The sequence below is a fragment of the Xenopus laevis genome, chromosome 7S (assembly GCF_017654675.1).
Source record: "Xenopus laevis strain J_2021 chromosome 7S, Xenopus_laevis_v10.1, whole genome shotgun sequence".
Classification (NCBI taxonomy): Eukaryota; Metazoa; Chordata; class Amphibia; order Anura; family Pipidae; genus Xenopus; species Xenopus laevis.
In genome coordinates this window covers 91,521,053-91,536,907 of record NC_054384.1, presented here as the reverse complement: position 1 = coordinate 91,536,907, position 15,855 = coordinate 91,521,053, and the positions used below count along the sequence as shown (strand labels likewise).

Sequence of the window (15,855 nt, the reverse complement as noted above, 5' to 3'; positions counted from 1 at the left end):
ACAAAATCGCCTGTGCTAATGCACACGCGGCGATGCGTTTTCAATAGTCGCCCAAAGTTGGGCAATTTTGGGCGACTATTGAAAACGCATCGCCACGTGTGCATTAGCGCAGGCGATTTTGCGCTGTAGCCTATGGGGAAAAGATGCTGAGGCAGTTCGGGGAGATAGTCGCGCAAAAGAAGTGGCGATAAGTCGACAGGCGACAAAATCTCCCCGAATCTCCTCGTCTGGACTTACCCTAAGAGAGAGTGATGCTTTCATTAGGCTAATGGACCAAGAGGAATTATGCTGTTCTTAAAGGGGTTGTTCACCCCTAACTGTAACTTTCTGCGTGAAGCAGAGAGTGATATTCTGATACAAATTGCAATTGGTTCTCATTTTTTATTATTTATGGTTTTTGAGTTCTTTATCTTTTTTTTCAGCAACTCTCCAGTTAGCAATTTCAGAAATCTAGTTGCTAGGGTCCAAATTACCCTAGCAACCATGCATTGATTTGAATGAGAGACTGGAATATGAATAGGAGAGGCCCTGATTGGAAACATAAGTAATAAGAAGTAGCAATAACATTTGTAGCCTTACTGAGGATATGTTATTTTAGATGGGGTCAGTGACCCCCATTTGAAAGAATCAGCAAATAATTCCAAAACTATAAACAAGAAACAATTCAGGCCAATTGAAAAGTTGCTTAGAATTAGCCATTCTATAACATACTAAGAGTCAGGGCACACAGGCAGGTTCGGGGAGATTAGTCGCACGTCGACCAATCTCCCCGAACTGCCTCCCGCCGGCTAGAATGTAAATCTCCGGCGGGATGGCACTCGGAGCGACTCATTTTACGAAGTTGTCCGAAGTTTCTTTGTGAGGCAGGATCTGGCGACTTCGGAAAACGAAACGCTCCGAGTGCCATCCTGCCGGCGATTTACATTCTATCCGGCAAGAAGGCAGGAGAGGCAGTTCGGGGAGATTAGTTGCCCAGAAGAAGAGGAGATTTGCCACCGGGCGACTGATCTCCCTGAATCTGCCTGTGTGCCCTGACCCTTAAAGTTAAGTTAAAGGTGAACCACCCCATTGAAACAACATAAACTGCCATTTTTAAGCAGCTGGGTGCTGGGAGATGTAGTACCACAATTTAAACATTCCCAACATAAATCAAAACAGAAAAATAGTTGCAGACAGCTAAGAACAAATGAGTTTATCGACAGATGATTGAAAGTGATCACAGTGTTACTCAGAGAACTTCTGCAGAGAGCAGGCTGTACCCCTATTGTGCAATATAGGGATCAGCTAACTGGCCGGGAAATTGCCCAACCCGTGCAGCATTTTACCGATGTCAAATGTCTGCACCCTTCCTATGCTCCTGTACTGAACATCAGGATTAGTGATAACCACACCTTAGCCGTCATGGCAGTGCTTCAAAACCCTCAAAAAGCCAGACTAAGCACAAGGCTCCAGCCTAGTGTCCCATCAGTGCTCCGGGGCCCGCTAGTATTAGGGAACCAGTCATGCCAGCATTAGAAGCAGTGTAGTACATACATTGTATAGTTGTTGTTGCTCAAGTACTGGGGTTGCAGAAACAAGACAAAAACTAAAAAGAGCAGTTATCACATGGGTTGGCATGTGAGATGGCCCATTGCAATGCATATTGTTACACAGTTAAATCGGGTTGAAAAAAGACAACATTCATCAAGTTCAACCCTTCCAAATGATACCCAGCATCCATACACACACCCCTCCATACCCTCACATAAATTATATACTGTATACCCATATCACAATAGCATTGGATATTATGTTGGTCACAAATCAGAGTTGTCCAATATGTAATCCTAACTAGGGATGGGCGAATTTTTTTGCCTTGTTTCGCCGTGGATATGACGCCCATAGACCTGTATGGCGTAGAGCATCAAAAAAAAAAAAATGGCGTGCGTCAAAAAAAATCAAAACACTTTGACGCCCAATCGGCGTCGGCGACATTTCACCTGCGGCAAATTTTTGGATAAACTAAACAGGTCAAATTCTACCAAGCCCAATCCTAGCTGTTGTTTAACTCAAGTACCCTTATTACTTGATTTATATATATTGAAACAACTATTACGCAATACTGTATGCATCCTTCATACTGTATCTACTTTCCCAGTTGGGTTTGATACATTTATGATCAGTCCAACACTTTGCTCATGTGACACATAAACATGTCTACAACAGTTGCAGTTGCACCCAGGATGGAAAAAAAAACCTTACTATTTCTTTTTTTTCCTTCAAGATGGGACCCATATTCCATACATTAAAATAAATCATTGCTGTGGCCCTCTGAGTACTAGGAATGTAAATTTCCCATTGTAAACGGAAGAGATTTGTTTTCGGACGTTGTGTTTCCCTGTATAATTACACTAGCGCCTGCTTTGCACCAGAATTACCGCCTCCACTTTTCTAAATATCACCCTGTGCTTCGGAAGTACGAAGGCTACACTCATTGCCATGGAATCATGCTGATAACCTTTCTGCACGTTCAATATTTATACTCTGCAATGATAAGCAAAGTGATATTGGCTGCACAGCTTTGCAAAGAGCTGAGTTTCCTGGCACTTTCAGGGTTAAGCCCTTGGCAAACTAAGGTAACATCATGTCAGTGTAGAAAAACTGTATAGCTTATAGCAGACAAGAAAGAATCCGTGTGCCTTACGTGGAATGGAAATGGACACTTTGCTTCCAGCAAACACAAATAAAAGCCCCGGCTCCCTTCAGCTTCCAAAGCAGCAGGTAGTTAAATCCACGGTAGCTCTGTCTGCCAGCCGGCTCTGCTTTCAGACACTCAACTGTCAGTTGGGGAAGGGAAAGGAGTGGGAGGTGGTACAAAGGTCCCTGTGATGTCAGTGAGTAGGGAGGGGCCAGGAATGCACTGCTCTCTCTCGCATGTAAAAGTGTTAGTGCCCTACAAGCAAACATTACGCCTAGGAGACACAGGGATGGGCCACTTGCTCGGATTCCTTCTCACATTGTTGGTTTGGAAACAGCAACTCCTGCACTGGGTATGTGACTCTCACTGACAATGCACAGCTCAGCTACTCTCAGACTTTACTTAAAGGGATGGTTCATAACTTTAAGTATGTTATAGAATGGCCAGTTCTAAACCACTTTTCAATTGGTCTTCATTAGTTATTTTTGATAGTTTTTTTTTTAATTATTTGCCTTCTTATTCTGACTCTTTGCCCTTTGCAATGGGGGTCACTGACCCCATCTAAAAGCAAATATTCTGTCAGGCTGCAAATGTATTGTTATTGCTACTTTTTAATCCTCATTTTTCGATTCGGGCCTCTGCTGTTCATATTCCAGTCTCTTATTCAAATCAATGCATGGTTTCTAGGGTAATTTGGACCCTAGCAACCAGATGGCTGAAATTGTAAACTGGAGAGCTGCTGAATAAAAAACTAAATAACTCAAAAACCACAAATAATAAAAAATTAGAATCAATTGCAAATTGTCTTAGACTATCCCTCTCTACATCATACTAACAGTTAATTTAAAGGGGAACAACCCCTTTAAGGGCTTTAGTTGCGGCTCCATTGGAGCTTACACACTAAGGCTGTTACATTTACACAAAAATTACAAAAGGGTAAAAGATACTTACTCCTTGCACCTAATGCCCAGGCCACAATCAAACTCAGGTCTCCAGCGCTGCAAGGTTGAAGTGCTGAGAGACCCTGGGTGCATACAAAGCATTTGCACTGCATGGCAAGGCATGGGTTAACTGAGCTCGCATCTCCCGGTGTGCCTGTATTCAGAGGAGCAGAGAGCAATGCTGAACATCATAAAAATGCAGCAATATATATTTTTATTGCAGTGTGTATTGGTCTTTACTGCTGTGGGTAAGCTGAGATCAGTTAAACTATGCATTGCCCTGCAGTAGAAAACAATTAAAAAGATTTCGACAATGAATATATGTTATTATATTTTGCAGTGAGGTCCCAGATCAATCCCGGACTTGTGATGGTGTGAGGCCTGCCCCATACGCTAACACTGGTCCTACTGAAAAAACACATCCCTATTACCTGTCAACCTTTAAAGGGGAAGTCCAGCTAAATCATTTAAAAAAAAATTTGCATTTGCAAAAGAGATTTGCAGTGGTTTTAAAGGGATCTGTAAATTGCTGATTTGACCCTACAATCCACAGTCAGCTCTCCTTCATCCAGGACTATGCATTTCTCAATATGCCTTGCACGCTTCTTCACAGGCCTTTTAATCGAAACATCGTTTTCAAAAGTCAAAACCAGCAGAGAATTGAAAAGGACAGATATATTTCTTTAAATATTCTACTATCCAATATTAGATTTTAATCGTGATCATTTACAGATAACACTAAAAGAGTGTTGGATTCAATAAGTGTACACTTATGTATATTGGAAAGTTGCTTAGAATTCTTAGAATTAGTACAGGTATGGGACCTGTTATCCAAAATTCTTGGGACCTGGGGTTTTCTGGATAAGGGATATTTCTGTAATTTGGATATTTATACCTTAAGTCTTCTAGAAAATCATGTAAACATTAAATAAACCCAACAGATTGGTTTTGCTTCCAATAAGGACTAATTATATCTTAGTTTGGATCAAGTACAAGGTACTGTTTTATTGTTACAAAGAAAAAGGAGATCACTTCCGGATAACGGATCCCATACCTGTATACTGTTTCATTATGCAAAGAACCTCTGGGTGGAGTCCACCTTTAAGTGACTAGGTATTTATTATTTTCCCATAAAAGTCAAATCAAATGAAGTCACAGAAGATATCCATGGTGCCGGAAGCAAGTTGGGTGCAGCTGGTATTAAGTCTCTATTGTACAAGGTGCCATAGTGTTATTAATATGATTTTTACTAGGCCATAATTGGAGATTTATTGCTGTACAAAACAGTTTACACAAGAGGCCGGGATCCTTACAGAACACATTTCCAGATCATTAAAACAATGTACTACCATTGTCAGGAATATGCTCCTTTCAAGTCACTTGTAGTGCCATCCGTTCATTTTAGTTAAAATATTTCCCAGATTCTTTAACAGACAATAGCATGTGGGCAGTTTGTCAGATGTCAGCCAATGCCTGAGTACTGTTTCTGCATAGAGATACAGAGAGAAACAATAAGGCTGTTCATAAAGCAGTTTATAACACAGAAGGGCATGGATGGGGCAGGAGGAAAGCACTGCATAATATTACAGGTATAGGATCCGTTATCCGGAAAATCCTTTATCCAAAAAGTTCTGAATTACGGAAAGGCCATCACAAATAGACCCAAATTTTTTTATTTTTTTCCTCTTTCTCTGTAATAATAAAACAGTACCTTGTACTTGATTCAAACTAAGAAATACTTAATCCTTATTGGAAGCAAACCCAACCTATTGGGATTATTTAGGGGCAGATTTATCAAGGGTCGAATTTCAAATTTGAAAAACTTCAAAATTCGAATTCAAAAACCGCAACCGAAATTAAATCAAAGTTTTTTTTTTGGGCCGAATATTTCCGCTTTCAATAGAATAGGTCCGTTTTCGATCGAATCTTACGATTCAAAGTTTTTCCCAAAAAAAAACCAATTGCTCCAAATAGGTTCTAAGTGGTCCCCCATAGGCTAAAACAGCAATTAAATACATTTCGAGATTCGAATTTTCAAATTTACATTTCGAATCGAATTTGTACTATTCCCTAGTCGAAGTGCACAAAAATTAGCTAGAAATTTGAATTTTTTTACTTCGAATTTTCACTTCGACCTTTGATAAATCTGCCCCTTAATGTTTAAATGATTTTCTAGTATACTTAAGGTATTAAGATCCAAATTACGGAAATATCCAGTATCCAGAAAGCCCCAGGTCCCAAGCATTCTGGATAACAGGTCCCATACCTGTGCTATTAATTCTTATTATTCTTTATTGTAATTTAGCCATCTCTAGGGAAGAGATTTGATTTTACCACGTTAAAGCAAGCAACATGAAACCTCCTGCACATATTAAATATAAATATTCTTCAACATCCCACAGACATTCCAAGTGATAGTAAACTATCTCTTTGAGGGTATATGCAACAACATAGAGATTGGCTCTGGAACTGGATTTCATTAGTTAACATGTAAATGTATATGCTCTCCTAATTACTGTCGTTTTTACTCTTGTGCTAATTGTTCAAGGTACGCAATAAGGATACTGGTGCCTAATGAAAGGAATTGTAATTCAAAGCAACTTTCCAATATACAGTCATCCATTTCCATTTAGTTTTAAAAATCTATTTGTAAATATAACTGCTATTGCTTGTCTGTATGTCCGAAGACAGCAGATGAATAGGCCTGCACGGCTGACTTCTGCTACTTTTTTTCATGAAACAGGACCAGCAGTGCAGAAAGGGGAAGACATATACTGTTTCCAACTCAGTGATGCCCCATTTTGTTTCCTTTGTTTGGGGTATCAAGATTAATACAGGTATGGAACCTGTTATCCAATATGCTCAGGTTCTGGTGCTTTACGGATTTTTCAGTAATTTGGATCTTTATACCTTAAGTCTACTAGAAAATCATGTAAACATTAAATACACCCAATTGGCTGGTTTTGCTTCCAATAAGGATTAATTAAATCTTAGTTTGGCTCAAGTGCAAGCTACTGTTTTATTAGTACAGAGAAAATGAAATCATTTTTTAAAATTTGGATTATTTGGGGGAAAAATGGAGTCTGTCGGAGCTTTCTGCATAAAGGGTTTCCGGATAAAGGATCCTATACATGTGACATTATGCTTATAATACTGTGTCTTTAGATGATTTCACTTGTACAAAGGAAAATAATTATTATTACCGGCCACAAACAAGTGATAAGGGAGTTATGCAGTGTTATAAATCAAATATGTATAAAATAAAAAAAAATGTATAGAATTCCAGAATGAGACAAGATCTAAAGGTTCCCATTTACAGTTCCTGTAATAAATTGGCAGCTTAAGGACAAACAAGCACTGAAACCTGATTATTTTCAACAGTTTCATATGAAATTACAAACACACATCTCCAATGGGGCTAGGCAATGTCAAGGCATACATCAATATTTCTCAAACTGTAGTCTGGCCCCACTTAATAATACTAGGAGTCCAGCCTCAGGGCTGGTCCTATCAAATGTGGGGCCCAATTGGGACCATGTTGGCGGGGCCCCTAGACAAAGTGTTGCTGGCTACTGACACACCAAGTATTTAGGAAAATAAGGGCATACAGGCACAAAATAGAAAGGAAAGGGGCAGACATGGTAAGAGAGTGAGAGGGATGAAATAGGGGCACATAATAGGGGCACACAGGGTAAGAGAGAGAGGGAGGAAATAGGAGAGTGGACTGGGCCAATTAGTTTGGGGCTGGGCCGATTCAGCTTGGGAGCAGGCTTGGTTGGATTGGGGGCAGGCAGGGCCTATCAAGGTTGGAGGAAAGCTGGGCCTATGAGAGTTGGGGGCAGGCTAGACCTATGGATTTGGGGATGGGCTGGACTCTCAAAGTTGGGGGCAGGCCAGGCAGCATCATGTGCTGAGGGAAATATTATCTGTGCTGCCCTGTGGTGCGGGGCCCCCCAGAGGTGCGGGGCCCAATTGGTCCAATTGGCCTAAGGCCGGCCCTGTCCAGCCTGAAGGTTGGGTGAAACATGGGCGATAGCGTACTGTATGTAATGGGCCCGAAGGCGCAGCAGTAATAGTAGCGGACCAAAGAGGAGACAAAAACCAGGTTCAAGGTACAAAAGGGTTTATCCAGAAGAATAGTCAGGGTACAGGCAAAAGATCAATTCAGGCGGCAGACAATGGAGATAAGAAAAACAGGCAAAGGTCGATACACGGATAATCAGAATTAGAAGTCACACCCAGGAACACTAGTCAAAGGAACCTATAATTGGGCAATGAAGAAAGGGGCAATGGGGTTTAAATAGTCCAAGTCTTGGCGCCAAAATATTGACGCGCTGGCGTCAGACGCTGACGCCAGCGTCCTCACGCTGACGTCCTGACGCCGGCGCCCGATTCTGACGCCGGCGTCCGTTCCGTCGCCGACGACCAATCCCAGATCGAGAAGGCGCTGATGTCACAGGACAGCGCCCAGCAGGAGCCATGCGGTGGAGCAGAAGGTTGCCATCTTGGACGCCATCTTGGGTGAGTGTTGAAGTTTCCATTACAGTACCCCCTTCCCTAGGGGGGGCCTCAGGACCACCGGGACCAGGACGAGAAGGAAACTGTTTGTGGAACCTGCGGACAAGGATGGGAGCATGAACGTCAGAGTTCTTTACCCAGGAGCATTCCTCAGGACCGAAACCCTTCCATTCAATGAGATATTGGAGAGTACCCCTGGAAATGCGGGAATCCAAGATTCGATTAACTTCGAACTCCAAAGAATCATTGACGACAACAGGAGCTGTGGAAGAAGAAGAGGGAGAGGAGACTGCAGGTTTAAGAAGAGACACATGAAACACATTAGGGATCCTCATCTCAGGCGGAAGAAGAAGACGGACAGCCACAGGATTGATGACCTCGATGATGGGGAAGGGACCGATGAACTTGGGACCAAGTTTAGGAGAGGGAATCTTGAGACGAATATTACGAGTAGACAACAAAACCTTGTCACCAAGAGAGTATGTTGGAGAAGCAATCCTCCTTTTGTCGGCAAATTTCTTCTGGGAAGAAGCACTCTTTTCTAAATTAGCGGCAGTAGCCTGCCAGATGGCCATCATATGAGCTGCTTGATCATTGGCGGCAGGCACGTTGGTAAGTAGGAGGTCCTGAGGAAATGCCAAAGGGTTTAAACCAAAAACACAGAAAAAAGGAGACTTCTGGGAAGAAGAATGCAGGGAATTGTTGTGGGCAAATTCTGCCCATGGAAGAAGGTCTGACCAGTCATCCTGACACAGGGACACATGACAACGTAGGAACTGTTCCAATGCTTGGTTGACACGTTCGGCGGCCCCATTGGACTGAGGATGGTAAGCGGAAGAAAATTGAAGAGAAATGTTCAAAGCTTTACACAGAGACCTCCAAAATTTAGACACAAACTGAGGACCACGATCAGACACAATTTCAGCAGGAAAACCATGGAGACGAAAAATATGTTTAATGAAGAGTTCAGAAAGTTCCGGGGCAGATGGCAGTTTGCGGAGAGGAGTGAAATGAGCCATCTTACTAAATCTGTCAATCACCACCCAGATGACAGTGTGGCCGGAAGAATTTGGAAGATTGACAATAAAGTCCATGGAAATATGAGTCCAAGGTCTAGAAGGAATGGGTAAAGGCAACAAAAAACCCTTAGGGGGGGAATGTCCAGACTTAGAAACGGCACAGGTGGAACATGATGAAACAAAATCTTTAACGTCTTTCCTTAAAGATGGCCACCAGACCAAACGAGACAAAAGTTCGGTAGTCTTTTTAATCCCAGGATGACCGGCCTGTTTAGAATTGTGAGAGTGAGACAAGATGGCAGGACGAAACTCTGGAGGAACAAAAGCTAAACCCAGGGGAGTCTCTTCAGGAGCAGAAGCTTGAGCGGAGAGTAACTGAGGAGCGCAGGAAGGAAACAAAGCTGCGATGATCTTGGAAGAAGGAACGACAGGTTCAGGATCTTCGGAGCAAGAATCTTCAGGAATAAAGCTTCTGGATAATGCGTCGGCCTTCCTGTTCCTGGACCCAGGGCGAAAAGTAATAACAAAATTAAAACGAGAAAAGAAAAGTGCCCACCTGGCTTGCCGGGGATTGAGGCGTTTGAGAGACTGGATAAATTCGAGATTTTTGTGGTCCGTAAAGATCGTTACCGGGACCGAAGAGCCCTCTAATAAGTGTCTCCACTCTTCCAAGGCCAGCTTAACAGCAAGTAGCTCCCGGTTGCCAACGTCATAGTTCTGTTCGGGGGAAGAAAATTTTTTGGAAAAGAAGGCACACGGATGAAGTTTACCGTCAGAAGAAGATCTCTGGGATAACACTGCACCAGCACCGATGTCCGAGGCATCCACTTCGATGAAAAGGGTTGAAGAGGTTCGGGGTGTCTAAGGACTGGAGCGGAGGAGAATGCTTCCTTGAGAGATTTGAAGGCTTCCAAAGCTTGAGGGGGCCAGTGCTGAGGTTTGTTTCCACCACGGATCAAGGCAAGAATTGGAGAAAGTCTGGAAGAGAAGTTTTTAATGAACTGTCTATAGTAATTGGCAAAGCCAACAAACCTTTGAACAGCTTTAACACTGGTAGGAAGAGGCCAGTCCAGGATTGCAGAGACCTTGGCCGGATCCATCTTGAAGCCTAGGGAAGAAATAATGTACCCAAGAAAAGGAATAGAAGAGACTTTCGAAGGTGCACTTTTCCAACTTGGCGTAAAGGTTGTTTTTCCTCAGTCTGGATAGTACTTCACGTACTTGGTTGTGATGTTCCTGGAGGTTTTTAGAAAAAATAAGAATATCATCCAAATAGACGACCACACACTGCCCCAATAAATCTCGAAAAATGTCATTAACGAATTCCTGGAAGACCGCAGGGGCATTGCAGAGACCAAAAGGCATGACTAGGTACTCATAATGACCATCACGAGTATTAAAAGCGGTCTTCCATTCGTCCCCTCACGAATCCGAATGAGGTTATAGGCCCCACGAAGATCCAACTTAGTGAAGAGACTGGCACCCCTAAGCTGATCGAACAGTTCAGAAATGAGAGGAAGAGGGTACCTGTTTTTAATGGTGATTTTGTTAAGTCCTCTGTAGTCAATGCAGGGCCGCAAACTACCATCTTTCTTTTCGACAAAAAAGAACCCCGCTCCTGCAGGGGAGATGGACGGACGAATAAATCCTTTCTGCAGATTCTCCTGGATATAGGATTTCATTGCGGAAGTCTCAGAGGGAGAAAGTGGATAGGTGCGGCCGCGAGGAGGCATGGAGCCGGATAAAAGTTCAATTGGACAGTCGTATGGACGATGAGGTGGAAGGTTTTCGGCAGAATTTTTATTAAAGACATCGGCAAATGCTTGGTACACGGAGGGGAGAGAAGAATTTGAAGACACAGAAGAAATTTTGACGACAGGAACAGCAGGTAAACAGTTCCGTACACAAAATGGACTCCACCTGGAAACTTGTGTAGAGGACCAATCGATAACAGGATTGTGGAGACACAGCCAAGGTAGACCTAAAACGACCGGAGTGGAGGGGCAATCAATAAGAAGAAAAGACAGTCTTTCCAGATGCAAAGAGCCCACCTTGAAAGAAAGTTCTTGAGTGGACTGTGAGATGATCGCAGAAGATAAGGGCCGATCGTCGATTGCCAGGACTCGAAGCGGAATCGTCAAGGATTGGAGAGGAATGAAGTGGTTTGCAGCGAACACACGGTCCATAAAATTTCCTGCGGCTCCGGAATCAAGAAAGGCCTGAGAAGAGATCTCTTTGGAACCAAACTGGATCTGCACTGGGAGGAGGAAACGTTGAGCAGAAGAATGGGGAGAGCGACAAATCCCACCCAGGTAAGTCTCAGGCACTCCTGAGCAAAGTGAGCTTTGCCCCCGCAATAGAGACATAACCCCGCCGCCCTTCTCCGATTCTTCTCCTGTTCGGAAAGACGGGCCCGTCCGATCTGCATCGGTTTCTCTGCTGGTAATGAAGAGGAAGAAGCAGACGTCGCGGGGGTTGGAGAGGACGAGGTGTAAGCAGGGTCGTAGAGTAACGGTCTCTGGAAGCGGGGGGCCAGGATAGGCTGAAATCGGGAACTTCTCTTTGAGCGTTCACGGTCTAATTCGACTTGGAATTTTCGCTGGCGAGTATCCACTTTCACGGCCAAAGCGACCAGGTCCTCCCATCTGGGAGGGATTTCACGGGATACCAGATCGTTCTTAATCCGCATGGCTAAACCATTGTAAAAGGCTGCATGGTAACCGTCGTTGTTCCAAGAAGTCTCCGCCACCAGGGTGCGAAATTCAATGGCATACTCGGAGACAGAGCGAACACCTTGCTGCAGTTGAAAAAGCCTAGCGGAGGATGCAGTGGCACGACCTGGAGCATCCAACACGGTGCGAAGCTCTTGGACAAACGCCCTGGCGTTGTCAATCAGCGGATCCTCCTTTTCCCAAAAGGGTGATGCCCACTCCAAAGCTTTTCCCTGCAGACGAGTGATTATATAACCCACCTTTGCACGTTCAGAAACGAACTGACCAGGAAGCAGGGCAAACTGAATCTCGCATTGGTTGATAAAGCCTCTGCACGCTTCAGGATCACCACTGAAGAGAGGTGGAGCAGGAAGACGAGGTTCGGAAACCTGGAGCGGAATAGGTATGGCCGGAGCAGGCACAACCGGCGGAGCCACGGGAGACAGAGCAGTCAACTTCTCCAGGATCGCCTCGAGGGCCTGGCCAAAATGGGATTGTTGAGCTTCATAAGTCTTCATCCGAGAAGCTAACCCACGAATAGCCCCTCCGACATCAAGAGGTGCTTGGGCCTCCTCCGAAGGGTCCATGGCCCAATTATACTGTAATGGGCCCGAAGGCGCAGCAGTAATAGTAGCGGACCAAAGAGGAGACAAAAACCAGGTTCGAGGTACAAAAGGGTTTATCCAGAAGAATAGTCAGGGTACAGGCAAAAGATCAATTCAGGCGGCAGACAATGGAGATAAGAAAAACAGGCAAAGGTCGATACACGGATAATCAGAATTAGAAGTCACACCCAGGAACACTAGTCAAAGGAACCTATAATTGGGCAATGAAGAAAGGGGCAATGGGGTTTAAATAGTCCAAGTCTTGGTGCCAAAATATTGACGCGCTGGCGTCAGACGCTGACGCCAGCGTCCTCACGCTGACGTCGGCGCCCGATTCTGACGCCGGCGTCCGTTCCGTCGCCGACGACCAATCCCAGATCGAGAAGGCGCTGATGTCACAGGACAGCGCCCAGCAGGAGCCATGCGGTGGAGCAGAAGGTTGCCATCTTGGACGCCATCTTGGGTGAGTGTTGAAGTTTCCATTACACTGTATCTGTTGTATGAGATGTGAAAGGCCAAATAAAATCAATGGACAGGCTGTTAGAAAGGGCCTATACTCAGGCCAATAAACTGCTGTAGTCTGGAGGACGCTAACCAAGTCTTCCACAAAAAAGAGCTTAAACCCAAAATGTCTAAAAATAACTGGTATATAGTGATGCTTAATTATTCTCCTGTTTTCACAGTAACAAAACACATTCAGTTCATTAAGGTTGTGCTGAAAATAACCGAAAAGTTTATTTGCACAGGGCTTTGGTCAAGTTGATTTGGCATGGTTTTTGTCCACCATATTGGATCAGATGCAATCTCGCCCTATGCCATCCAGTACGCCTATTCACAGCAGAGCTTTGTTCTATGTTAAGGTCTGAGTGATCTGAATGTGGAGTTTTTCTTTAGAAAGAGGGACCAGAATATCAGTACAGACCCTGAGGATAACAAGAGTTTGTTCCTTCATCTCTAATGAGGGGTAGAGACCAAAGCTCATGTAAATCAGTCAAGTCTAATAGTCAGTCTATTAAGAGAAGCAGCCATCTTTTTTATCCAACCACTCCCTTTTTGCTCATGGCAAGGTTTAGTGATACGTTAAAAATATTGCTCATATTTCTGTGCAAATCTTACCCTAATTTAGCTTCTGGCTCCCCACCCCACTGGAAATTATGAGTTAAAGTAATAAAAAACGGTAAACCTGAAAGACTGACGCGTTAAATGGGTTGTTCACCTTCCACACTTTTTTACGTTCAATTGTTACTAGAAATAAAGACTTTTTTTCAATTGCTTTCTGGTTTGTTTGTTTTTTCCCATTTTTCCAGAATTGAACTTTGAGGTTTAATGTTCTTGATTCTGGTGTTAAAGTCTGACAGTGCAGATTCTGAACTGTTACAATTTTGCTACATTTAGTTGATACAATTATTTGATACATTTCTCAGCAGCATCTGTGGAACATTAGCAACTATTGTATCAATTCTAACAGTAGCCTTTAATGACACTTCAGGGATAAGAAATGTTACCAATTTAACAGTGATTCCCCCCCCCCACCCTTCCCAGAGCTGCTTTAGGGCAGAGACACACGCTCAGATTCGGGGAGATTAGTCGCCCGGCGACAAATTTCCTCTTCTCTGGGGCGACTAATCTCCCCGAACTGCCTTCCCGCTGGCTAGAATGTAAGTGGGATGGCACTCGGATCGCTTCGTTTTCCAAAGTCGCCCGAAGTTTCCTTGTGAGGCAACTTCAGACGACTTCAAAAAAACGAACCAGAGAAGGCAGGGGAAGGCGGTTTGGGGGGATTAGTTGCCCCGAAGAAGAGGAGATTTATGGCCGGGTGACTAATCTCCCCAAATCTGACCGTGTGTCTCTGACCTTAGAAAGACATAAGAAGGTGAAAAACGGTCACAAATAGAGGAATTGAAAGTACCTGAAAAAAGTCTTTATTTCTGGTGAACTCTCTGTAAAACAACTGAACTGAAAAAAGTGTTTGAAGGTGAACAACCCCTTTAAAGAGCAAGAAGGAAATACAGATAACACAATATATTCTCTCTCTTAATAAAAAGGAGATAAGACAGAAGGAATTGGAGAAGGGTCAACATTCACTATCTATTGCAAGAATAAACTAGGGATGCCCCGAATCCTTTGTGAAACATTCGATCGAATACTGAACCGAATCAATATGCAAATTAGGGGTAGGAAGGGGGAAACTTTTTGTACTTCCTTGTTTTTGTGATGAAAAGTCAAGCGGTTTCTCTCCCTGCCCCTAATTTACATATGCAAATTAGGATTTGGATTCGGTTCGGCCGGGCAGAAGGATTCGGCCGAATCCTGCTGAAAAAGGCCGAATCCTGGATTCGGTGCAACCCTAGAATAAACATGAAACACCCGGTAGGTTAATTGTTCCAAATATCATTATTATAGACAGAAAGCCTCCTTCCTTTCTCTCGTGAACCAGCAGCAGTTCGATCACACTTTATGGCTAACATTATGGGGCATATTTGTCAAGGGTAGAATTTCCAACCAAACTTAAGTCGTTTTTTTTTGGTTCGAATTGGTCCGTTTTCGATCAAATAGGTCCGTATTCGGGCAAATTCAAATCATTCTAATCGAATTGGGACTATTGCCTAGTCGAAGTACACAAAAAATAGCTCGAAATTCGAATTTTTTTTCATTCAAAAATTCACCTCGACCTTTAATAAATCTGCCCCCTATATGTATAGCTTTATTTCGTATTTACTTGCCTGGTGCCTTATACATAGCACTGCCTTAATACAATAAATTAGAGTTTAACTCTCACAAAGGCATTATTGAGCCATATTTCCAAACTTGCAGACAGCCTGTTTCCATCTTGTTTGATCTCATCAGTGCAAGATATTGGAACATGTCTTCTGAGTGGGTAGGACTTGTGGATTAGTGAAGCAAAGAACCTAGCCTGGTTAGTGTGAGATGGGTTAAAAGGAGCCAAAAAGCCCTTCACGTGCAAAACATGCAGAATATGGCCTTCTGAAAACAGAAGGTATTTACTTGCCTCGTGCCATATACATTAAGCTGGCCATAGACTCAAAGATTCGCTCGTTTGGCGACATCGCCAAACGATCGGATCTTTCCCCGATATGCCACTAACGGCATGGATATATCGGGGGTAATTCAAACGTTCGGCCGTATGGCCAAACAATTCAATTACGATACACCAAGGGGCTCCGACGGGTCGGTCGGTTAAAAATCAAACCTTCCCGATCGATATCGTGGCCAGATATCGTTCGGGAAGACCCATCTGAAGCCCCCATACACGGGCAGTTAAGCTGTCAAATTGGTCCAAATGACCAATATCGGCAGCTTTATCTGCCCGTGTATGGCCACCTTAAAACTGCCTTAATACTAAAAATGACAGTTAAAGTCTCA

General features: G+C 43.5%; 1 protein-coding gene across 9 annotated transcripts in view; it reads right to left on the bottom strand.

Moving 5' to 3' along the window:
- Positions 1 to 15,855, bottom strand: part of LOC443585 (myosin-10) — a 158,418-nt gene that overhangs the window by 109,886 nt on the left and 32,677 nt on the right. For 7 of the 9 annotated variants that reach the window (XM_041571534.1, XM_041571538.1, XM_041571539.1 and 4 more), the window contains exon 1: positions 2,684 to 2,831. The exons of the other annotated variants lie outside the window; for them this stretch is intronic. The gene's annotated coding sequence lies outside the window, so the exon portion shown is untranslated. Of the gene's footprint in view, positions 1 to 2,683; positions 2,832 to 15,855 lie in introns of those variants that run through there. 9 annotated transcript variants of the gene reach the window in all.